This window comes from Crocodylus siamensis, chromosome 1 (assembly GCF_052110815.1).
Source record: "Crocodylus siamensis isolate JL-2025a chromosome 1, ASM5211081v1, whole genome shotgun sequence".
In the NCBI taxonomy this organism is placed as follows: Eukaryota; Metazoa; Chordata; order Crocodylia; family Crocodylidae; genus Crocodylus; species Crocodylus siamensis.
Window position 1 is genome coordinate 293,506,235 of NC_143395.1, and position 25,571 is coordinate 293,531,805.

Below are 25,571 nucleotides of genomic sequence, written 5' to 3' on the forward strand. Positions count from 1 at the left end.
CCCCCTGCAAATAGCATGGGGGAAAAAAGACTGTAATCTTATTGTATACAAGGCAACTTTGCTAAATACAGTACTATTAAACTGCTGCCAAAAGCAACATATTCTCAATAATAGAAACCAGCTATGAAGCTAATTAAGTACAGCCAACACTGAGTATGACTATAAAACATATGACCCATAGAGCCAAACTTACTGAGGAAAATCTTTTTTTTTTTTTTTTTTTTTCCTGTTTTTTTGCACCGGTCCTGGAAGCACTGTAATACCAGGTCAATGCATGGAGTGGATGGAGCACGCTCCGGTTCCACCACCCAATACCAAAAAGAATCTGCTCAATATAGACCTCCTATGGAGGACATATCAGAGACAATTACCCTGGGAAAACCACCTGATTGATCATGGTGTCTCCCCTGCCAGGTAAGTATGCGCAGACTTCAGGTATCCCTAGGAACGTACTGAGGAAAATCTTTTTTTTTTTTTTTCTGTTTTTTTGCTCCGGTCCTAGAAGCACTGCAATACCAGGTCAATGCATGGAGTGGATGGAGCACGCTCCGGTTCCACCACCCAATACCAAAAAGAATCTGCTCAATATAGACCTCCTATAGAGAACATATCTACCACAAGAATAGATTAGTACAATGCATCTGAATACTATATAGGGTAGTGTTCACTGCATGTGGTCCCCCTCCGTGCTGACTCTATCAAGTCATGGTGAGCCAATACATTTCAACTTTATCTTCTGGAGCTGTGCCTTTGTTTCCCATTTCCAATGATTCCTTTTTGTTCACCAGCCTTAAGTATCTGGCAACTACCACCAAATGAGACCCTAAACAGTTCATCCAGAATCCCTCTGTTGCCCCATCTCTCAGCCTATCACATATGATTAGTTGGCCCTGCTTTCCGTGACGTGGAGCTAGACTAGGTTGCCCTGCACCTTATCTGCATATACATTTTTGGAGCATTCCAGGATTCTTGACAAGAACACCCAGTTCCAGTCATGAATGGGGTCTAATTAGCACATGGATCCTTTGGGGTTGGAGGTATCTGGAGTACACATACATATTGAGCTGTAGAGTCACCATGGCTTGAAATGCATTTGACTCTGCTGGGGCCCAGCCCAATAAACTACAGGGTAAGTTACAAGCCTTTGGCTTTGATCTAATATCATGCATAGTGCTGTGATCAGTGGGGTCTCTCAAGACTCTGTTCTAGGGCCCATGCTATTTAACATTTTCATCAGTGATATAAACATTGGTATCAGAAGTGGACTGGCCAAGTTTACTAACAACACTAAATTCTAGGGTAAAGCATCCATACCAAAGGACAGAAGGGTGATCTAAGCAGTTCTTGACAGGCTCAGGAAATGGGCAGATGAGAACCTGATGGTTTTTAACACCAAAAAAATGTAAGGTTCTCCACCTTGGGAGGAAAAACCTGCAGTATGCTTATAGTCTCAGTAATGCTATGCTGACGGTCACTACAGATGAAAGGACCTTGGGGGTTATGATTGACTATAAGATGAACATGAGCCTGCAATGTGATTCTGTGGCTAGTAAAGCAAGCAAAAAGCTGTCTTGTATCCACAGATGCTTCTCAAGCAAATACCAGGATGTCATTCTCCTGTTGTACTCCACCTTGGTGAGGCCACAGCTGAAGTACTGCATCCAGTTTTGGGATCCACAGTTTAAAAAGGATGTGGAGAAGCTTGAGAGAGTGCAGAGGAGAGCCACGTGCATGATCAGAGGTCAGGAAAACAGACCTTATGATGAGAGGCTGAGAGACATGAGACTCTTCAGCCTAGAAAAGCACAGGCTCAGGGGTGATCTGGTAGGCACACACAAATTTATCAGGCGTCCTCCCCAGGATCTGTGGGAACATTTGTTCACCAGAGTGCCCCATGGTATGACAAGGTCAAATGGTCACAAACTCCTGCAAGACCGTTTCAGGCTGGACATAAGGAAGACCTTCTTTACTGTCTGAGCCCCCAAGGTTTGGAATGGACTGCTGCCAGAGGTGGTTCAAGCACCTACTTTGAATGCCTTCAAGAGACATTTGGATGTTTATCTTGCTGGGATCCTATGATCCCTGCTGACTTCCCACCCCTGGGGAAGGGGGCTGGACTAGATGATCCTCCAGGGTCTCTGCCAGCCCTAGTGTCTATGAAATCTATATATAAGTAGGCACAAAAGTGCTCCTTAACTGTGTTTACTGCAAGTTTTAGTACATATACTGCATAGTTTCAAAAAAGATGACTCATCAATTTTGGATGAGCTAAGTTTATGGATACCTAAGTTTATGGAGCAGCCATCAGGGGTGGTTAGGCCCAATTAGGTGGTCACATGACCACAAGGGGTCCCTGGATCGGGTGAGGGCTAAACAGCTGGGGTATAAGCCCAGGCCCTAGGAGCTGAGCTGGCAGTTACATCTAGGGAGCCAGTGGAGCAACATTGCACAGCGTGAGGAGAGTAGCTCCCAGATCATGTAGAGGTTAGGGTAGGAACTATGGGGATGGCAGAGGTTCCTATTGGTCCTAGGTAAGACTGGAAACTGTAGCCTGCTGGGGTTGGATGGTGTAGTGGGGCTGGCTGTGGTAGAGTAGTCTCCAGGAAATGCTGCACCGGTGCCTCCCCAGTGAAAGGTGAAGATGGGGCACCATAAAGTCTCAGCTTCTGCTGTCTTGTGTTTGCCCCATGGAGAGGAAAGGCTAAGGGAGCACACCCTGATAGAAAAGTAAAGAGTGCAGGCCCACAGAATGGCCTGAGGCAGGGGTCAAGGCACACTGAATAGGGTCTGAGGCTGAAGTGGACATAAGGACCAGGAGCCCAATGAGGGGGATGAGAGACCAAGGCACATCTGAGGGCACCTGAGGCCAAATGTGGGCTGGAGGCTGAGCATGACCTAGCTAAGGGGCCGGGGGAGTTGGAAGTGATTTTGGATGCCATCTGTGAGTCATGGGACACAGTATAAGGGGAGGTTCAGAGCCATGTATTTCACCCTTGGCATCAGGACAACTAAATGGGCAACCTCTTCAATATAAACACCTATTTTGTGGAAACATCAAAGACATGGCAGAAAAGGCAGGGTGGACTGCCCTAGACACGTAGGCAGGCCAATGCTGTGACCAGCCTTGAGGCAGCCCCCTATAACAATGGTAAATTATGTTTATTTCAGAGTGAGGGGAGGCAGGCAAATTGGAGTGCCTCCCTGTTCCCAAGTGCAGGCTGGGCAAACCCCAGACTGGAGCACCCTCCTCTGCCTTCTCCCTCACCCCATCCTGAAGACAGCACTATGGAGCACCTTCATCTGAAACCTCCTTAAATTTGGGTTAATTTGTCATGTGATTGGGCAGAGCACTTTTAAAGTGCTCTGCAGCTGTGCACTATTGTCAGGGTATGGCTATAGAGCACTTTCAGGAGGCATGACAAATACCACTTTTGTAAGCACCCTGGAATAAATAAGACATATTTCTTTGATGCGTTCATGTAGCATAACTTGTATATTTATTAACATTCCATCCATTTCAGGCCACAGTCCAGCAAAGGCTTAACTTTCTGCACTATGCGTGGTACCATTGAGGTTAATTACTATAGTCCTTACAATACTAAATCATAATATATTTATGGTTACTTTAATTTGACATTTTGTAATTTATGCAATACAGAATGTGCAGCTTGTGAAGAGTAAGCTCATGCATAAATCTTTGCCTTTTTTGAGTTAGTTTGCAAACTTTCATTAAACTAAAATAGCTATAGCTAAAAGTTAAAATAGGGCAGGGTGGCACCTTCGGAACTAACTGGTTCAGAGAGGCATAAGCTTTTTTATCAGATTCTATTAATGGACTTGCAGAAACCAGAGTTTTTTGCTTTCTGCAGGTGCATCCACAGCATCTGATAAAGTAGACTGTCATCTAAAAAGAAGCGTATGCTTCTCTGAACCAGGTTATCTCTAAGTTGCCATCCCACCCTGTTTTCTGTATTACTGCTGTAGCGGGACTTTAATGTTATCATCTCCATATCACCCCTTTGCAGTAGGGAAATGCCATTATCCCCACTATTGGTGGTGGTGGCAGTCCCTCAATATGAGGAAAACAGTCTTCTAGTAAATTGGTGGAGTCTTTGAGTCTGGAGATGGCTGAGGAGGTAATGTGTTTGTCTGACTGCAGATAGGGCAAATAGTTCTGGGAGGAAGGAGTGGGTCCTGGTAATGTCAGATCACATCTCTTTCCCTTTGCCTTCCTTGTCTATCCACACCCACAGTGAGGTGGGCTTGCTTAAAGTGATCAATAACTTCATCATACACTATGGAGTCATGCTTGAGTCTCCCATCCATTGACAGAGCACCATTTCCCAGGAATGCAGGAGCAAAACAGGTGGCCCTCTCCTGACAGTGGAGTAACCTATCACAGCAGGTGCAGATGAAGCACCTGTCACCCACCACCTGCTCGTGGCTGTGCTGGGCACTCAGGGAAGGCTGCTGTGGGCCCAGGGCATGGGCCTCAGTGGGAGGAGTCAACGGACCATTATAGCCCAGTCTGGCCTGGCCCTGTGGCCCAGGCAGAAACTGGCCTGTGGCAGCCCTCCTCAAGTTCCTGGCACCACCGTGAGCAAGCAGGAGGTCACAGGTACTTTACCTGTATTCAGCACACTAGTTAACTCTGCTGCCACTGCTCTTGGGAAAAGGAGGAGCAGCCCACTGCAGGCCAGTCGCTGCCTACACTCCTGGGCCATGGGACCAGGCCAGACTGGACCACACTCTGGGCCACGGGGCCGGGTCCTGTGGGCCAGGGGAGTGGGCAGTGGTGGGGGAAGGCAATGGACAGCTGCAGTCCAGTTCAGCCCAGCCCCAAATCCCAGGAGTGCAGCCTGGTTCAGCCCAGTCTAGCCCCATGGCTTAGGGAAGTAGGCAGTGGTGGGCCTGTGGCAGCCTTCCCCTCCTTCTCCTGGAGCCAGTGGCTGAGGTAACCATTGTGGTGGATGGAGGTGAGGCACCTGTAACCAACCACCTGTCCGGGCACTTCGGATAAACTGCTATGGGCCAGTTGCTGCCGAGGACCCTCTGCCATGGGGCTGGACTAGTCTGAGCTCCACGTCCAGGTCATGGAGCCAGCCTGGACCAGGCTGTGGTGTGCCAAGCTAGCCCCCCCTGGCTTTTAGCCTGAGCCACTGTGGGCATGTGCCTGCATTTCCAGAGTCACAAATGAATGTCTATGCACTTGCAAATTAGTTCAATCTATGCAGGTTAGACAAACCTACAAAGATTGAATCAATTCAGGCTCTGGATTTTTGAACGTCCGTTCCTAGCCAGTGTGTCAAAGCATTTCATACGCTTCACAGAAGTAGTCAAGAGTCAGCTTCATTTGTCAGCTTCAACTGAGTGGGTACACATGACACAATCAGTGTATGATGATTAGTAATGGAGATGTTAGTTATCTTGGGTTTGGTTGATGTTAAAGAGATTCCTGTCCATGTGATACTGGATTAATAAATCCAGTGACTGGATCTGACTCTAGATGCAAGCCTATCAGCAATAAGAAGTGAATTGACTGTGATAAGGGTGGGAAAGAGTGTTGGTGAAATCACACATCCTTGTGTCTCCTGTTTCTTAAATGAAGAGAGCCATTTTTGAGGTCTCTTAAGATGCTTAGGATGGTTGCTGTCACATTATCATGAAAGGATGTGATGAGTGGTAACAAATTTTAACATGTATCCACATCTCATCAGAGTCTTCCATGGGATCTCTCTGCTGATTAGGTCTTTGGTCAATGAAGACCATGTAAAGGAATGAAGTGCTGCTTGTGGCATTCCTACAGATATCTGACAATAAAAATCCTAGGTATTGCACCTCTAAGTGTTCTGAAACCATTTTGAAAATCAGGAAAGGACAAAGAAGCACTAAGCGGTTAGTGAAAGGTGGCTCAGACTGCTGGAACAGCTGGGAATTGAAACCAGGTTGTGTGAATTTCAGCCTGATGCTTAATCACTGAGTTTGCCCTATTTTGCTTTACACACCTGCAAAGACTAATTTTAAGCACATGAATATACTCATGTGGTTAAAATTAATCAAAGGCATAAGTCTTGGCAAGATTAGGGATTCAGTCATTCGTATCTTTCAGCCATGGACTTCCTTAAGGGTCCTTTCTTAAAGCTCCTTTGAAAGACTTGGCAGCCTACACTCCCATGTATAATATGTTATATGTAATTATTGATATTTCAACTGAAGCTCTTCCTTTGGAACAAGTCGCTCCGATTAATAGACATTTTATCAAATAAAGTACTCAAGAAAATTGTACTTGAACTTTAACATGCTTAACCTGAATTCTATAGTTCTGTTTAGCTATGTAGGTTAAGTGTTGGAAGTACCAAATGAGTTATTACTCTGGTTCTCTGTTGTAGCAGTGTGGGGAGGGGACACCATGCAAATGATATCAATATGAATACTCATATGCTTAAAGTAAAGCAATTGCATATGTGTTTCCCTAGGAAGATTTTCAAAGCACAGATTGCTGTTCAGTACCTCAATTTGTGGGTGTAAAATCTGAGCACTCTTGAAGGATCCAATTTTACAGCGGGTGAGCTCAGACACATTCTAAACATCTGGACCCTTTAAGATGTTCTAAGCTGTGCACCTAAAAATCAAAAGTCATTTTTGAAAATTATAGACATCTACTGTTGTTTTTGTAATATTTTAGGGGAAAAAAAGATAAACTCACCTAAACTAAGACAAGGAAGAAAGGAAATTAATTTATAATAAGCATTAATTAATTAATAATAATGTCAAAGCCATTGTCCTAAATTGAACTTTCCATGTTGCAATGTAACTCATTTAGTTTCATGTTAAACCTTGGAACCTTAAAATATGACTTATGGTGATATGTATTAGACACAGAAATTGCCATAAGTCCTATTTTATATATGTTTATATATAATATTTAATTTGTGCTGCAGCAAATGAAGTAGTATATAATTCCTATTTGTGTTTCTATAACTCAGACATAGCCTTGGGTAACAGGGAAAGAGAATGTAGGAAAAATAGAAGTAAGTATGTGGTAGGGTTTCCACTAATGAACTCCCTCTTGAAAATATGTGAAAATTTATGTGACTTATGTGAAAATAATTGTTGTCTTGAAACTGTCCGACAAATGAGCACTGCTCCAGAGTACATTCAGAATGGAGGAAGGGGTTTAAAAGTCAAATAGGAGTCCTTTCATGAAGAAGTACCTCTAGGAAAGGGGACATATTCAGCCTCCAGTTGATCTTGACATGTGAGGCTCAGTTTGATTTGGACTGAAATCTAGGTCAGCCCAGGTGTTCATTCTTAATAAAGAGTTTTAATGGGCATGAGGTGGGGCTGATGACCTATGGGATGCATTTTGGGGTTAGAATTTGCTGAGTGGATGATTAATGTGAAGGAGTGAGACAAAACTCACAGCATGGAGGGCCATTGGGGCTCCAGCTAGAGACCAGAAGGGAAGGAAAATACCCACCCCACTTCTGGAGCAGCATCTCACTCAGAATTGGAGGAGGAAGGCTGCCCAGAGGTATTTCCGGCCCCGAAGAGGGGCAGAGAGGGGTCAGCCCCCTGCAGGCCTCAGGGAGAGAGGAGCGGCTGAGTGTCTCCGCAGTCAAGGGCTGTGGAACTTGCCAGAGGAACGCTGTGGGAGTGACCCTGAGCAGGAAGCAGGCAGGGAGTCTACAATGCCTGTGATAATCTCCAGAGTGGTGTTCTCAACAGAGGACCCAGAGGAGGGCCTGAAGGGAACTACAATTACAGGTAGAGTCTTCATGCGTGTGAGGGAGACCCCAAGGAGGCTGTGAATGTTTACAGGGGTACAGGGCAGGCTGATGCATAACAAAAGACTGGACTAAGGGATTTTCTTGATCGCTGAGATTGGGTTTTTGAGAACCTGATCCTGGGTAAAAGGGGACATGGACTGAGCCCGACAAGGAGGTTGAGAACAGCCGGGGTTTTCTTTGGGTTTTTTTTTTTTTTCCCTTTTCTTTTGATATTTGAGCACTGGCCAAGACCAGCCCTGGAAGGGTGTACCTAATCAAGACCAAAGGTCGCCCTGGGGTAGAGTGTCAAATAATACCACAACAGGCAGCACTGCGACCTGGCTGTAGAAGACTTTTGTGAGTACTATCTGGAGAAGCTAGACTGGGGTAAAGGGGAGTTTTGGAGCCCCACAGAAGAAACAGGGATTGAGACCAGGCAGGATCACCATAGGCAGTGCCTCCTGGGAATAAATTTCATCAAAGTTGTGGCAGGAGAGAAAACACAATAGCAACTTCCTGGCAGACAAGGTGTTCCAAAGCCGAGGTCCACCCTGTCGCTGCTTGTAGACAGACAAGCTCAGGGTAGTGGTAGCAAGCCCTACAATACATATAGCCGTCACAATTAACTATAGAGACCTTCTGGAGTTCTGTAAACGGTATGCCTTTCTGTTTAACTCAATGAGAACAATAGCTAAAATTAAATGAAAAACAGAAGGTCAGCACAGGGTCTTCAGCATGTATGGAACTGTCGTAGTTTAACTGTATTTTAGGCCACAAGGGACTGTTAGATCATCTAGTCTGACCTCCTGCATATCACGTGCAGCTGCACCTTGCAGGACCATTTACAACACTAGACAATAACAGGGCTCACTGCTCAAAGTGAAGAATACCATTGCAATGTCTATTATTAAAGAGGTCTCTTTGGCCCTTGGCAGACGTTACATTTCAGGGGCAATTATCCTGTTAATCACACCATAAAGAGTAACCTTACCACACATTGAAGGAATTAAAGGCACAACAAAACGGGGAACCAGCAACACAAATATTCCACAAAAAGTTTTTGTCTGTGCAGCAGGGCAGTGACTAACCAGAGCCAGTTCCCTGTGTGATCTTGGGGGCTAAGATCGACAATCAGCTGATTGTTGATACCAGCTCTGGAGCCAGTTCAAGACCCCAGTGCAATTTCAGGGCTGGGACCGACAATCAGCTGGTTGTCAGTTCTGACCCAGGACTGCTTCAGTTTATGCTAGGCTGCAGTCACCCATCTTTCAATTTGCTGGTCCAGTGGGAGCCTGGACTCATGATTTTGGGTGTCCCCTGCACTGGCAAGTAGTAATGGCACCATTGAAATCTGATCCCAAAATAGCGCAACCTACTATGCAGGTATGGCCTTGCAGGAGAAGCAATTGTTTCGCTTGAGGATCAGATTCCATCTTGCCATTAAATTAATGTGTGCCTTAGGTGTTGTTCCTAGATTTATCTATGTCTAGAAGCTCATCAGACTCTGGATAACATGGGATGATTGTATGAGTACAGGATGGGTGACTGCCTTGTGTGTATGTGCAGGCCTTACTTCTTTATGGAATGTATTTCATTAAAAAAAAAATTCCATAGTGGGTGTTCAGGTGTGGATCCTGGGGAAGGGGGGTACCATGGTTGCACCCCCTCCCCCTGCCCTTGATTCCTAGTCAACCCAGAGTTAAACCCCAGTGCCTGGCACAGGCTAGCAGCATTTTTATTCAGGCAGCAGTGAGGGAGTTAATTGACTTGATTGCTTATTATATTCCACCTGATTCCTTCTAAACTCTTCATTCCACTGGTGTTAATGGCCATCTCTCTTTTTAAAAGGTCTTAATGTTCCACTAATTAAGGTATTTTTTTTCTTGTGCAATTTTGCTCTTGTGTTAGCTGCTTCTGGTAATGTAGCTGCTATTTCACAGCCCTGGTGCCTATTTTTAGCAGTAGATAGAAACATTAACTCAGGTATGGAAATATCTTTCAGTGAAGTATTGGATGCACTGTCAAGAAAGCTAGATTTAGTTTTATGAATCAGAAAAAGGTGCCCATTTAATTCTAATGAATACAGGACTAATGAAACAACACATTCTGATTTATTTTTGCTAGGATGTTGTGGGGTTTTTCAATAAATAATATAGCAAATTTATATTTGTTGTTGCTTCAGTTTTAAATTGATTAGGATAGTCCTAGGCTACTAGCTTATTAATAAAGCTTATACTTTCTTTTTAACTTGATAAAAGTATGCATTGTGTTATATGTGGTGATGCACCACATCCTCTGCACCCCAACTTATCAAAATTCTAGCTCCCTTCATGGGAATACCTTCTTACAGGCTGGCATAGCTGTGTTGGTGTGAACCTGATTTCAGTGGGGTAAGGAAGCAAGTGATTGGTGCATGTCTGTCTGTCTGTCTAGGTTGTGTGAAGCTTTGGTCACTGATTTGATTTGGTGGAGATTTTGTCCAATTTGACGGCTAAATCTCTAAATTGAAATCAGGAGACCCTTTATATCTCCAAATCAAATTGGAACCCTCTGAATTGATTTGGAGAGATTCAATGATTCAGACACAGACGCAGCTTTAAATGTTTTTTCTACATACCTCAAGGTACCAGGCGGCTTGTGAATACTGAGATGCTGGGGCAGATGGAGCGTCCCATGGGAGTGCAGAAGGGTGCCCAGCGTTCTTGGCATTGGACCTGGAAATGGACCAGAAGCACTTCTGGGGCCATCAGGGAGCAACTGGTACCTCCTGGGTCTGAGGGGGTACCTGGGGTCCCCCCGTGGCCAAACGCCAAGCCAGGCAGGCATGGGGGGCCCCTCACATGCTTGGTGGTGGGCCTGGAAGTGGACCGTAAGTACTTTCAGCCCACTTCTGGGTTCTCCACTGAGAACACGGGGGTGGGGGTAGGGGGCACACCTGTGGGTGCTTCATCTACCCCACCATTGCACTGTTCATGAGTTGTGCCTGGTACCTCGAGGTATGTAGAAAAAACATTTAAAGCTGTGTCTATGGCCAAATCGCTGAATCAGCATCGAATCTTCAAATCGGGACAGTGATCCAACTCAATGAATCAAATCACTGTCTCCGATTCAGGCTGAATCCGAATCCAAATTGAATATGGCCTGTTCCACACACCCTTACTATCTATCTATAGAGAAGTTAAGAAATTCTGTGTCTTGAGGAGCCATGTCAATCCATTCCTTGGAGTTCATTCACAAAATCTTAGTCCCCTATTGCAAAAACTTCTGATATATTCAGTAAGCCTGAAATCCCTCATAGACAATTTCTCCATTCCAGTCTATATTTTAATCTCCACGCTAATCCTGTGCCTACTGCCAGAGTGATGGGGAGGCTGTCTGAGAGATGAAGATGTGCCTGGAACTGCTTTAATCCAGTATTAATAAAACAATGAAGGGGATGAAAATTATATGCTGTGATTCACTTTTTTCAGTTATTTTCAGTGTGATTGTGTTTGCACAAAATAATGAAATAATTGTATGAGGCAACAGAATTGTGTTTTTATGCTCAAATGAACAAATGGAAGCAACAATTGTTTAACTTGGCAACTATTATGTGGCAATGATAAATGTGAAAACAAAAATGTAAGAAGAGGCACCATAAAGGAAGCTCTCATTCCATCTGTTCGATTGTTTAGGAGGGGATACATAAGCATGAAGGCAACAAATTTTAGTTACTTGTGAAAGGGAGCAGTGTATCTTCTGTTAGTTTGTGGAATCTTTACTATTTATATTATGTGTATGTATGTATATATGTAAATCTGAGAAGTGGTTTACTACTTTGCTCTGAATAATGTCATGTTGGGATCAAAACACTATCTGGAACAGCATCCACACTTTCTGACGTAGCTGGAGTGACGCTACTTAATCTGTAATGTTAGGGTCACTTGTAGTAGAAACAGAGACAAGTCTTCCTGATACTATCACAAGTCACTGTCTGTAGGTACACTATAGACTCAATGTTTTCAGCTGGCTTCTCTGATGTAGAATCTTTTGGTGAATTTGTACTCAGCAGCTGGGTAAGGTATTTTTTCACTACACATTCGATGCTGATTCTATCTAGTCAAATTAACTATAAAGTACCTTTACAATTTAAATGAGTATTTGCAATGTGAGAGCATTTGCCACAAGAAAAGTACACAGCCTTTCAGTTTCCTCCATGTTGTGCTTCTTGATTATTCCTCACTTAATTTCATTATGCAATGCTATTGCAACTTTCTGACACTTTTGGTAGTAGTAGCAATTTGTATTGGATATATAAAGGTCAGACTGCTGTGTTTTTTTTTTCTTTTATTTGTCTTTTTTTGTATTTTAGTTTTGCGCTGTACAATGGCATGTTCCAATTCGCACAATATAGAACTTACTGACTTTTCACTTGTTTTTCTGCGTTACCTGCTGGTTCCTCAATTGAATCATTTGAGCTCTTTCTAAACTATTAGAGTTCCATTATTTTCCTTAGTTCAACTACATACTCAGGAACTAATTTGTTTTTGCTTCTGTCTGTAAAGGCACAACCATTTTCCAATCACCAGGGGCTTTGGTGATTAGCGATTTTTGTTTTTGTTTTTTTGTAGCATTTCCAGAGTCTCAATAGATATCTTGTCTGATAGTTGTCCACTGCTGTTCAGCTACACAGCAAAGCATAGGTTTTAGCCCATATTATACTCTATGACATTACCACCTTTTCCATCATAATTTCTATCATTACCTACTATATATTGTGCAAGTATTTCAATATAGGTAGCCCCATCCTTGATTAAGCAATTAAACAAGTCCCAAACAACTAGACACTTTTAACCCTCCCCCACCAGTAGAGATACTTAGACATAAGGAATGGACAGGTGTTTCATTTCTGGTGGAAGAAATGCCAATCTGTTGTGAGAAACCACAAACATATGGGCATTTATGTAGTTTCTTGTTGGAGTAAATATGGCAGATCCACCACTTTGAACCAGGAAGATTTCACCTCTTCAGGAGGTACTTGTGCCTTAAATGCAGAAGATGCTGTAAAGAACAGTTACTGGCTGAGGAAAAGGACATAGGGGACAGGTCCACCAATATCAGAGTTGAACTACAGGATGTGGATGATGACACCATTGTGTTGACATTATGGAAAGCCCCAGGAACAATTCCTGTCCCTTGTACTGACCACTCCTGGAGAAACATGCAAAGCTGATGACAGCAAGCCAAATCCCCTCCCCCTCTCGGTCCCAGGGAAGAGGGGAGTGCACCTGAACCCCCGGCACCACAGCCTTTCACCTGTGCACTGGAGGAAGGAGTGGTGGGGAATGGAACTGATGGTGGCATGACTGGGGTCAGGCACACTAAGCATTACAGTATGGGACATCTCTCCCCACCTCCTCCCTGAGCTGTTGTTTAGTTTTTGTGGAAGCCATTGCCTGGTTGGAATATTCATTATTACCTATTCACTCTGGCACACCCCCACCTCCACTTTCATGTCCGTTGGGCACCTTAAAAAGGAAGCAGAGGCAATTTGAGAGAAAGTTTACAATTTTATTTGTTCAGTGAAAGACACTAATTTTTGTTAATGAAAAAAGAAAAGTGAGCCCCTTCATTTTCTTGCTCCCGTGTGGCCTGTTGCTGTCCAACACCTACCAGGCCCCCCATGACCATGATTACCTTGAAGTATACCCTTGATGCTGAATCCATGGTGTCATTGACAGCAGGGAATGCCTGCCCCCTGGCTTCACAGTGTGTCATGCGCCTGGGGCAAGTATGGTAGGGATCCATTTTGAATTGTTGGAATGGAAGTTGATGAGCCTTGGTAACAGAATCCTACTACATCGGGGTGGGAAAAATGGCAGATCTGGCCAGCAGTGGACTCCATTTCCAAGAAGCCCCTGGCCACGTGGCTGGGGCCAGTTTCCATGGAGACCCCAGCAGCAGACGCACTGTAATAATGTGAGGCCAGGGTTTCTGTGGAAAGCAGCCCCAGCAGCACTGGCAGAGTGTGTGGCAGGGTACAGAGCTGCTCCAGAACTGGGCTGGGATTTTGCAGCTATAACAGCATGGCCCAGAGCCAGGGCAGAGTCACAGTCTGCAGCCTGCAGGCCCTGGGCAGGGATGTGCAGGCAGCGTATTGCAGCTCTGCCCTGGTTCCTTGCAGCGGTGACAGTGTGGTCCAGGGCTGGGGAAGAGCTGTCACCACTGCAAGATTCCAGCTCAGCTCTGGAGCAGCTCCTTGCCCTGCTGTGAAGCCCTGCCAGCAGGGGTGGCACTAGGGAGGGGTTTGGGGGGCCTACAGCCACTACAAAATCCCTGTAGCCCCCCATAGATACCCCTGCCAGTGACTCTGCTGCCCCTGCACACAGGCAGTGGCAGCTGGGCCTGCCCACAGCACAGCCTGCTAGGAAAAGGCTAGCACCATTGATGCCTGCCAGTGCTGCTGAGGCTGGGCTTCACAGAAACACCAACACCATGCTATCACAACGCAGCTGCTGCTGGGGTGTCCGTGGAGTGGGAGGGGCTGCCGGGAAATGGAGTCCACTGCAAGTTGGATCTGGCCTGTGGGCCAGACTTTGCTCACCCCTGATGCTCTCATCTCTCTTAGCTTGGCGGGGGGGAGTAGCCTGTTTTCCCCTGGGTGGCCTTTGTAGCCCAGGTGGTCACTCAAACAGCACTTTGCTTTGTGTTGTCAGCAGCCCTTAAGAACTTTCAGAAACTGGCAACCCTGCAAAGCATGCTGGGATCTGTGTACAGTGGGCCCTCTTTCTGTGCAGCACATGCTATGCAGAGCCCTGCCTGTATGGCCCCTTAAATGCACTTCTTTTGCACCCATTTTCCTTGCATTCAGAAAATCCCAGAACTGTCCTGCACAAAATGGAATGCCTGTCCATGATGATAGTCCCAGTGCTGCAGGCTGCAGTTTCACTTTTATCTTGCCTTCACCTATGCATTATTCCACTACAGTTCTAGATTAAGATATCATCTTTATTCCCAATGTTATTTCTACCTGCTGTCCACAAGACATTAAGAAACAGAAAAAAAATCATTGGCATAGTTGGACTTTAGAGAACTATGTATATTAGGCCCCCCTCTACACATTACCGATATCACACAATTATTTGGGTAGTTGCACAATTACCTAGAGACTAGCTACAAGCGCAAAGTAGTTATCACATAATAAAAAGCTGCAGCCAGCTATAAAGGTAGACCTAAAAAATGTGTGCTAACTTTATAGCTCGTTGTGATCATTCTTTAATTTGCATGTGTAGCAGGATCTCCCTTGCAGCTGGGAGCCCTGTCAGTTTCCACTTGCAATGGAGTAACACCATTTTTACCTGCAGGTTGCCCATTAGTAGTAAATCATGCTGTGTCAAAATGGCATAGAGTGTGGCTATCCCTGTGCTTCCCATTTAAATGCCATATCAGCCAATTCCAGTCAGCAATCCCAACTGAGGCATTGTCTTTCATTTTTTTCTGCTTCCCTCTCCATCCACTGCATTCATCTTTGTCTAATGCTTCCATAGTAATTATTTTAGTCGACAGACCATCTCTCTGTACAGAACCTAATTAAATAGGGCTTTGGTTCTTTGGGCCTGTGAATGCTACCAATGCATTATTACTATTAAATAACAGCAACCACAGAACTGTATTTTAGTTCGTGCCAACAAAGCTTATTAGAGAAACAAATGAAATGTGTAGCATATAGCAGCTAATCTTGTATGTTTTCACTGCTAATGTAATTTTAGAAACAGGACTTTTAGGGAAAGTAAATAAATAGTAGTATGGACTATTTTGTAAAGCTGTGAGGAAAAATGGCATCACTTGGGTAAGCCATCACACCCTCATTTGATCTCAGTTGGACATGAGCAGAACTAGTGTAAAAGCCTGAGTCAGATCTTTCAAATGGCCTCAGTTATTTTGCACTGATTTTAAGATGCTATAGGCACGAAGTAGTCAATGGCATTAGTGATGGTATGGCTTTAATTGTAGCTGTTACAGGTGATCCATTCTTAAAGGGAACCTGTCAGCATCACTCTAGGATACAAATGGGCAGCACTAAATTGAGTACAAAATCTGCCATGGCAGAATTTAGTTCTTCCTATTAATATTACTAATTTGCTGACCAAATTTTGCCAGGAATATGAAGCTGTGTTAGCAGGCTTTCAGGAATTTAGGGCTAAAGCAGGGCCTCCAGGCCGGATCCAGCCCACCAAGCTATTCTATCTGGCCTGCAGGACGCCTAAAAATTTAGAAAATTAGTATTTATCTGCTCCTGGCTGCCTGTCAAAGATGACAGGAGCCAGGGGCAGTAGGATTCAGGGGAAGCTGGCAGCAGGACGTAGCAGCCCAGTCCCGCCCCACCCCCAGTGATTTCCCTGCCTACTTGCCCCTGGTTTGCACCAGCACCACGTGGCTCCCAGCTGCATTGCCAGACCACGAGAGCATGAGTTCCGTGCTGGTACCCTGTGTGTGTGTGTGGATGTGTGTGTATAGGGAGGGACTGTGTATTTGTTCATAGGGTGAGTCCCACATGCACACCCCACCATACACATGCAGCCCCCCCCACTGACATACACATAGACCCCCATACCTATCTACCCCTGCAGACACATCCACAAACTCCCTCACACACACCCATAGCCCCCCACTAACCTATACCCATCCCCACACAATATACAAGAATAAGACTTCATTATAAGATATTTTACAATCACCTCTGTGTACACTACACAAACACATGTAAACCAGGACAAAAATATTTTTTGAAATCAAATTAATGAATGTTGTAGATGTTTGCTTTCTAGAATATAATTTGGTATTTTTCTGGTTCCAAGATGGCAAAATTCCTTGCTGAAAGGAGTACTTATGGGAGCAAGGGGAGGGACTTCTGGTGGCAAAGATCAGGGTCTAGGAGGAGGGACTTCCAGTCACAAGATGCTGACAAGGGGGTGGGGCACCTGCCAAGGGGTGGAGTTACCCATGTGGCCCTCAAGAGCTTGCCAAAACTTGGTAAGCAGCCCTTTGCCTGAAATAACTGCCTGCCCCTGGGTTAGAGTCTTGTAATTAAGCAGGGCTCTGTTCAGTGCTTTAACTCCAAATTATAGATGAGATTGTCAGCCCCAGTGTAGGGCCCCAGGTCCCCTATACAAGACAAGGGGTTAGTCAGGTGCCCAGGGAAGGGATCTTCTTCTGAGTACAGAACCAGAAATCAACACCTCTTTCTAGTTAGGCAAGTTCTTCTCTATGCTTGGGATATGCTGCTGTGGACTTTCCCTTCAAGTTAGGCAGATAAACCACATCAGTTACCTAAGAGCCCCTGCCTGGATTTTCCATCTGTGGGGAAAAAATAAAGGCAGTAAGGGAGGACTAGCCAGTTGGTTATGGCTTTCTCTAGGACATTAGATATTTAAGTTCAAATCCCTACTTTGCCTAATTCAGAGTAGGGACTTCAAGTTAGTGGACTGTCTTGGGATGGGTCTTTTAGTCCCTCCAGATGGGATTATTGCACTTTGTATAAAAATTAAATACGATTTTGGTTCTCGTGAAACTGTTTTTATAGCCTGTGGTTAGGACAGAAGGATGCAGGAGACTTAGATTCAAGACTTTTATCAAAATTGGACAGAGAAAATATTTGAAACAAGTTTTCTAGCAGCTTTGATAAGTGCCATAGGCACACTCTTACCTTATCACCTACCTTTCTTTTGCATAGGTGCTATGTTCTCTCTCCACCTATTGATAGCCTGTAACTGACCATACCTGCAGGACTGGGCCCTGCTAGCAAGATAGGCAAGGCAATTCACAGGTTGAGAAGTTGGGTTTTGGCTTCAGCTAGGACTCTAAAAAGTTTATAATCTGTTGGGAAACATGAACTCTAAGGAGTATCTGTCAACAATAGCATCTTTACTGCTTACCAAATAAGGTGGCAACTGAGTGGTAGTTTGAGAATGTTAATGGCCCCTAAGGACTGCACTTAGGTCACTCACTCAAATTGCAGCACTTGTTTGTTACAATCTGGTCCTTTTTTGTCACTTTGGTGCCATGAAAGGGGCATAAACTCAGAGCATTTGGGAATACCTTTGATGAATGTTACCTCTAAAAGTTTTGCCCATCTCCTCCAGGCAAAAACTAGCAGCAGCATAAAAAAATAAAGATAATGACTATTTTTTATCAGTGTATAGCAAAAGGAAGAAAATACCTTAATCTCTCATGCATATAGTCCTGAAGGAATATAAAAAGTATGCTTTTTTAAAATGAAGTTTAACAACTTACTTGCAGCTGGTGAAAGAAGCGATGGCTGTTTGCTGAAGGAAATGTTATCTCTTAAATCACAAACAGGTCATTCATTACCTCAGCTCTGAAACTCAGGTTACATCAGACATATGCTTGCTGAGTAATAGGAAGGCCCCTGGCCTTGATTCCCTCCCTTCACCCCCAGAAATCTTCAAGGAATGTATTCATTGGCAATGTCCAATTTTGACAACAAAATGTAATGTCATTATTTTACAAGGCATCTGTCCTATATACTGGAATGCAAATATAATAGTCCCAATCTTTAAAAATGGTGAGAAGAGAGGCTATAGTTTTTTGTGACTTCCAGCCAAAATATTTGGGAGGCACTTAGGCCCACTCTACCTACATGTAGGCAAAGGCACGGTAGGATTCAATGCGTGATCCCACAATCAGGTGTGGCATGGCAGGAGGCATGATTGTGGGATCCCTGAAAATGACTTGTTATGAGAAGGGCATGCCTGAAGGGCATTTCAGAGAAGGCTATTCTTGTATGGACCACTGCTTAGTGTTGTATTTATCTGCCATCCAAATATGTGAAAAGACAAAATCATTTAGGGTTTTCCAAAATGCCATTATTCTGACGTAACAGCTGGGTAGTGCTGTGTGATGGTCAAAGTAGCTTCCTTGATGAATCATATTTGATGCACTATATAATTATAGAGGGATGTAAGAACTGAATTATGACTAATGCAAAAGTGACATCCTTTCAAATAGCCAAGGCAAACTGAAATCATGTCCTTTAGAAGGAAGTGCTAAAATAGCTAGAAAGTGGTTGATGCTTCAGTTTGGAACAACAGAACCTTTTTTAGAAGTCAAGTGGAATATATCCTTTTATATAGAGCAAGGCAGGGGGGAGGGGAGGGAATTGTGTACAGGTGAAGAAAGCTTGATCCCAAAAAGTGTGAAACGCTTTCATGAAGTACTGAGAACAGATGTGCAAGAATTTTTATATTTTAACTTGTCCAAGGTAAGAAAATCCAATTCAGCCTGTTTTATAAGAGGCCTTATCTGCCCTCCAGTTGGATCCCCAGTGTTGGCCCTGGATAGGCTTCTCTGCCCAGGTCTCGGCACCTGTCTCACCAGCAGAGATCCTGGTGTTCCCTGTTTAAAAACTGCAACATCTTTGATAAGAAACCTGCATTCTCTCATTAAAATACCCCAAAATAGTGTTCTTTTGCTATTAAAATAAAATGCCACTATATAGAGAGAGATCAGTTGGGCAATGCTTTATTGATATATTTACAAGTCTAAAGGCATTTAGAAGCCTACAAGTGTCATTATTATCTTCATAAAAAGGATTCTAAATATCTATACACTTGGGCTTTTTTTTTTGTCATAGAAAAATCAGAGCTGCCTCTACCCCCTTCACTCACCAGAATGTGTGGCCTTGAGCAGCACTGACATGCTGGTGCTCCTGCCCTTGCCCCTCACAACCTCACAGCCCCCTGCTTCAGTCCCTTCCACCCCCATTCTCTACTTACCTGGAACAGCCTGAGTACAGGTCACCGCAGCCTGTGCCAGTCCACTTTGCCCCACACGGGGATGCAGCATGCTGAAGTATTGGGACAAAAGGCAGTCACAGCATCTTTTTGGAGGACCTCAGCCTCCGGTTGCCTAAGGGCATGCTACAGAAGTGGGCCTTGCCCTGCTTTTTTTTCTGTGGGTTTTTTTGATACCTGGATTTCCAGCTATCAAATTTAGAGCCTGCAGTGAAAATATGCAGGGCAGGGAATGTTTTTTGTTCCCAGAGTACCTATTGCAGTGTTTCAAACTGCTTTGAGATGCCACAAGAGGCACATGCACGCTTGTCTGGATGTGCCCTATGTGGTTAACTTTAACCAGGTAAGTGCTACTTTCCTGTCTAAAGTTAGAATTGAACTTGGGCTCTGGCAGGTGACCTTATCAGAACAAAACACACAGTCAACAACAGTTTTTGAAGACCTGTCTTCAGATGACTATGTAGGTTGTGTTCTACACCCATGGTGTTTCAATGGAAAATACAACACGTTTTTGGTGATAAAGAGGAGACTCATCTCTATAAATAAGCAGCTTTTTAATACAAGAAAAATGTGAATTTTATGTATACCTGAGAGAAATGTACATAGCAAGGGGCACAGTAAGGTAGGGATGTACATGCTGCCCCAATAGACAGAAGAGGTCAAAGATGTCTTGGAATTATGACCTATTTAGAGAAATATATACCTAAGTTAGTTCCTGGACCAGCAACCAGAAAGTATGGCCATCTTTGCAAATCTTAATAAAGAGTTTAAAAAATGTAATTAATTAGAGGCCCAATTGTTGAGACACCTCTGAGGAGGGTTTTGGTACATTCCTCTTAAAATAGTACAGACAAAGCTATCAACGTAGGAGCTTGTGCATCACTGGGAATAACAACCATTCGATGTCGAGATAGTCAAATAGAGAATTCTTGTCAGTTTTTTTTACAGGTGGTTGCATACGTGTCCAGCAGAAGAGACTTAATTTCCTAGGGTATGTTTATATGAGCCACTATGTTGCCATAGTGATGAGCTACGGTGACATAGCTCATTGTTATGGCAATGTAGTGGCAGTGGACACTAACCATGACACCACTATTACTGCACAGTAACAATGAGTTGAAGAATGACTGGTAGGTACCATAAATGGCTCGTTTTCAGAAACCAATTGTGTCATAGGTCTGAAGACTGCCTCTAATGCTTTTTGCTTCCATGTTCATCCATCTAAAATAAACACCATATCTTTGTCGTGCTGTTGTGGTAACTCCCTGGAAACTCTGTCATATTACCATTTTTGTTTGAGTTTGGTGGGTGGTGGGTTTTTTTTTTTAAATGTTTTTACATTTTGCTTTTCATTCTGATGAGCAGGGATCCTGGTTTTCTTTGATTAATCTTTAACTTAAAAAAGCCCCAATTTTCAGTTAACCCCCCAATCCATGTTTTTCTGTAATTTAAAGGAAACACCACTAATACATAGATATCTTTATATCTATATCTCTATATCATATATATAATGCTGTTTCATTTTAATCACGGAAAAACATGGATTTGGGGTTACTTTTTTAAACCAAAACTTGGGGATTTTTTTAACATCAGAGAAAACCAGGGTCCATGCTGATGAGCATCAGCCACATGATTTGGCAGCCTGGTTTTGAGTTTCCTATTAAACAGCATTTCTGCTGGGGACAATCCATGTTTTATAGGTGTTGCTCTGTAATTTAAGAGTGACAGGTAAACATCAGTGTGTGAATCTATGGGTTTTTTTAACAATTTCTTCACTATTTGTACTCCACTTTCCACCAGACCATTGGATTCTGGGTATTTAGGATTTGAAGTGTTGTAATGGAACCCTTATTTGCTTCCAAGCTCTTTAAACTCAAGATTGTTGAATTGAGGCCCATTGTCTGTTCTCACAATTTATGGAATCCCATATCTAGCAAAAATTAATTTAATCAGAACTTTGACATGGTTTGTTCATATGCATTTGACGACTGCAATTTTAGCATAGAGCACAGTGAAAATAATAATCGACCAACGATACATAATTTTTTTCTGCATGCATGAATAAGTCTACTACAGACCCCCCAACCAAGGGGAGGAGCTGGACTGGGAATTTTCAGGCCAGCTTGCAGAGGCACTTAAGGCAAGGGATGTAGTTGTCAAGGGTGATCTTAATTACCCGGACATCTGCTGGGAGGAACAGTCAGCCAGGATGGACCGTTCCAGGAGGTTCCTGGCTGAGATACAGGACCTCCACTTAATTCAGGAGGTGCACGGTCCCACCAAAGGAAATGCCCTGTTGGACTTGGTCCTGGCCACAGATGATGACCTGGTAAGGGACCTCCACCTTATCAGGTTCTTGACCACCTGGGCGATAGCGATCATCGCTTGCTGGAATTCACCATCCAGCGCAGGGTGTCAAGGGCCTGCAGCAAGACGGTAGCCCTAGACTTTAGGAGGGCCAACTTCAACAGGTTGAGGAGACTAGTGGGTAAGGCACTGGGGTCCTTGAGGGCAGGGGAACTCAGTGTCCAGGACAAGTGGTCGTTCCTTAAGGAAACGATACTCAGGGCCCAAGGGGAGTCCATCCCAACAAGAAGCAAGTGGGGCAAGAGTGCCTGAAAGCCCCCCTGGCTCACCAAGGGCGTCTGGAAATGCCTGCTTACCAAAAAGGTGGCGTACACCCAGTGGAAGGGGGGTGCTATCTCCAAAGAGGAGTATACGTCCTCGGCTCAGGGCTGTAGAGGGGCTGTCAGGAAAGCTAAGGTGGACATAGAGCTAGGACTAGCGTCCAAGATCAAGGATAATAAAAAGTCCTTTTTCAAATATATAGGGAGGATGAAGAAGGCACCGGGTAATGTGGGGCCCCTGCAAAGTATGCTGGGCAATCTGGTGGTTGCACCAGAGGAGAAAGCGGAACTCTTTAACCAATTCTTCACCTCTGTTCTCTTGTGCAGGGACTGGGACTTCCCCGCTGTGATGCCAGATGGACTCGAGGGGAATGCCTCCAGACCTCAGGTTGGGGAGGATTGGGTTAGAGAGCTTCTGGAGGAGCTGGGCATGTTCAAGTCAGCAGGTCCAGATTCTCTGCACCCCAGGGTGTTGAGGGAGCTAGCTGGGGTTATTGCAGGGCCCTTGGCACAGCTTTACAAGTGCTCATGGTGCTCAGGCCAGGTGCCAGATGGCTGGAAGATAGCTCAAGGGTCGTACTCCGAGGGTGGTGGTGGATGGGTAATATTCAACCTGGGGGGAAGTGGGCAGCGGAGTCCCCCAGGGCTCGGTCCTTGGGCCTGCACTGTTCAATTTCTTCATCAGCGATTTGGACGATGGGGTGAAATGCAACCTGTTTAAATTCACTGATGATACCAGAATTTAGGGTGAGGTGAGCACGATAGTAGGGAGGGAAAGATTGCAGCAAGATCTGGATAGGTTACAGGAGTGGGCTAACATAAACAGGATGTGTTTCAATACTGACAAGTGCAGGGTGCTGCACTTGGGCAGTAGGAACCAGCAGCACACTTATAGAATGGGAAACTCCCTTCTTGAGAGCATGGAGGCAGAAAGGGATCTTGGAGTCATTATTGACTCCAAGATGAACATGGGCCGACAATGTGAGGTCACGGTTGGCAGGGCTAACCGGACCTTGTCGTGCATCCACAGGTGCATCTCAAGTAGAGCCAGGGAGGTGATCCTCCCCCTCTATGCAATGCTGGTCAGGCCACAGCTGGAGTACTATGTCCAGTTCTGTGTGCCCCATTTCAGGAGGGATGTGGACAACATTGAAAGGGTCCAGAGGAGGGCCACCTGCATAATCCAGGGACAACAGGGGAGATCCTACAATGAAAGACTGCGGGACCTAAACCTGTTCAGCCTACACAAGAGAAGGCTGAGGGGGGACCTGGTGACTGTCTATAAACTCACTAGGGGGGACCAGAAGGGTTTGGGGGAGACACTGTTTCCCCTAGCGCCCCCTGGCATGACAAGGAATAATGGACACAAATTATTGGAGAGTAGGTTTAGATTAGACATCTGCAAGAACTACTTCACAGTTAGGGCGGCTAGAAGCTGGAACCAACTTCCAAGGGAAGTGGTGCTGGCTCCTACCCTGGGGATCTTTAAGAAGAGGCTTGATGCCTACCTGGCTGGACTCATTTGAGTCCAGTTTTTCTCCCGCCCAGGCAGGGGATCGGACTTGAAGATCTACAAGGTCCCTTCTGACCCTGTGAGTCTATGATTCTATGAAGTCAATGCCCACTTTATGCCACAGAGGCACAGGTTTCTCCATGACCATCATGGGCTCTTTTCTTTGCTCTGATCTGTACTTTAGGCATGTTGTACAAGCCTTTACAGCATCTTCTATGTCCTTATTTATGCTGGGCCAATATAGAGCATCCCTTGCTCTCCTTTTGCATTTTTCAATGCCTAGATGCCCATTGCATATGCTGTTTAACATGTCCTTAACATGTTGGCTTAGAAATGGTATTTAAAGATTTGGTTTTTTGAGAATTGGCTTATATATATAGATATATAAGAGTCTATATGAGGGTCTATATTATATATAGATATATAAGGGTCTTATTAGGGTTCATGATGGGCAACAAGGGTTAATTGCTTTCTAAGAAGATTGGGTCTCTCACATAAAGTTTCTCACAGCCCTGGAAGCAGACAGGCTAATACAACAAGGTCACAAGAACACATAGTCTGGGAAAAATAGTCTGGGAACCAAGAGAGCATGTATCATACTACCCATAACATGAGATAAGTGACACCAACTATGAGGCCTCAGAGGAGGAGGGGGATTTCAATCCTGGTTTTGGAACACACCAAATTAGGAGAAGGCATGGAAGGCTATGTGGACATGTGACCACAGAGAGACAACCAACCAGTGATAGCCATGGATGAAAAGTCATCAGGAGGGAAGGAGAATACAAAAGCAGAGACTTGAGAATAACAAAAGATCCCTCCTTCTCTTCCTTTCTGTCCCTCCCTTTGTCCTTTCCCTCCCTCCCCTTCCTCCTCCTTGAGAGGAGTCACTGTTCCCATCCCTGCCCCCAGGAAGGGTCCCCCAGGCCACCATGGACAGAAGGCATACCATCAGCCCATCTCATAGACCCCACTGGAGGGGGGTGCTGGGACCTCAGCTTTTCACCTCCAGGCTGCTGACGTTCTGACATCTGACACCTAAGAGAGAGCCAACACCCCTTGTGTATGCTGTTTAACAGGTATTTCTTTAGTACTGCTGGAACAAGAAGTTTGGAGCCTTTGAACAAAATGCTATCCAGTATTGACAGCTCTTCTTTGAACTGAGAGTGGAGGCTAGGTATATGTTTTCCAGGCCACTCAGCACAAAGAGCTGTTAGCACTTTTTGCAATGTGGTGTCCTGAGCAGTAGCTTCTGAAATGAATGCCCACATTTTAGCTGTGACAGAAATCACTCTTTTAATTACATTAACAAGTACTATGTCTGAGTCTGGAATTCTGTCATTTTCCATTGTAATATGCTCTGGACAACGTATCTACAATAAGTAGATGTCTTCCTGGTGTGTACTGTATGTCTAGATCATAAATTTGAAGATGAAAGAAAAGTCTTTGTAATCTGGGTGGCATGACTGATAATACTTTCTTTGCTATAGTTACCAAAGGTTTATGATCACTTTCAGCTATCACAGGCTTCCCATAGATGAATATATTACATTCCTTTTGGCCATATACCTGAGCTAAGCTTTCTTTCTCCATTTCTGCATATAGATACTGACTTAAAGAATGCCCTAGATGCACATGCTGCTGGTCTCCAGCTATCCTTATGTTTCTGAAGTAAGGCTGCTCCAATGCCTTCTTTAGAAGCATCTGTTGACAATTTAATGGGTCTTTTAGGGTCATTGTATTTTAATACTGGAGAATTAATTATTTTTTCCTTCAAGTTTTAAAATTCAGCTTCATGTTCATGTTCCCATATCCACTGAGCATTCTTTTGTAGGAGTGAACTACGGTGTTTGGTGTGCTCTGCTAAGTT

General features: G+C 44.4%; 2 pseudogenes; both read right to left on the bottom strand.

Moving 5' to 3' along the window:
- Positions 1-229: 229 nt before the first annotated feature.
- Positions 230-402, bottom strand: LOC149874626 (U2 spliceosomal RNA; annotated as a pseudogene).
- Positions 403-482: 80 nt separating this feature from the next.
- LOC149874627 (U2 spliceosomal RNA) lies at positions 483-661 on the bottom strand (annotated as a pseudogene).
- Positions 662-25,571: the final 24,910 nt, after the last annotated feature.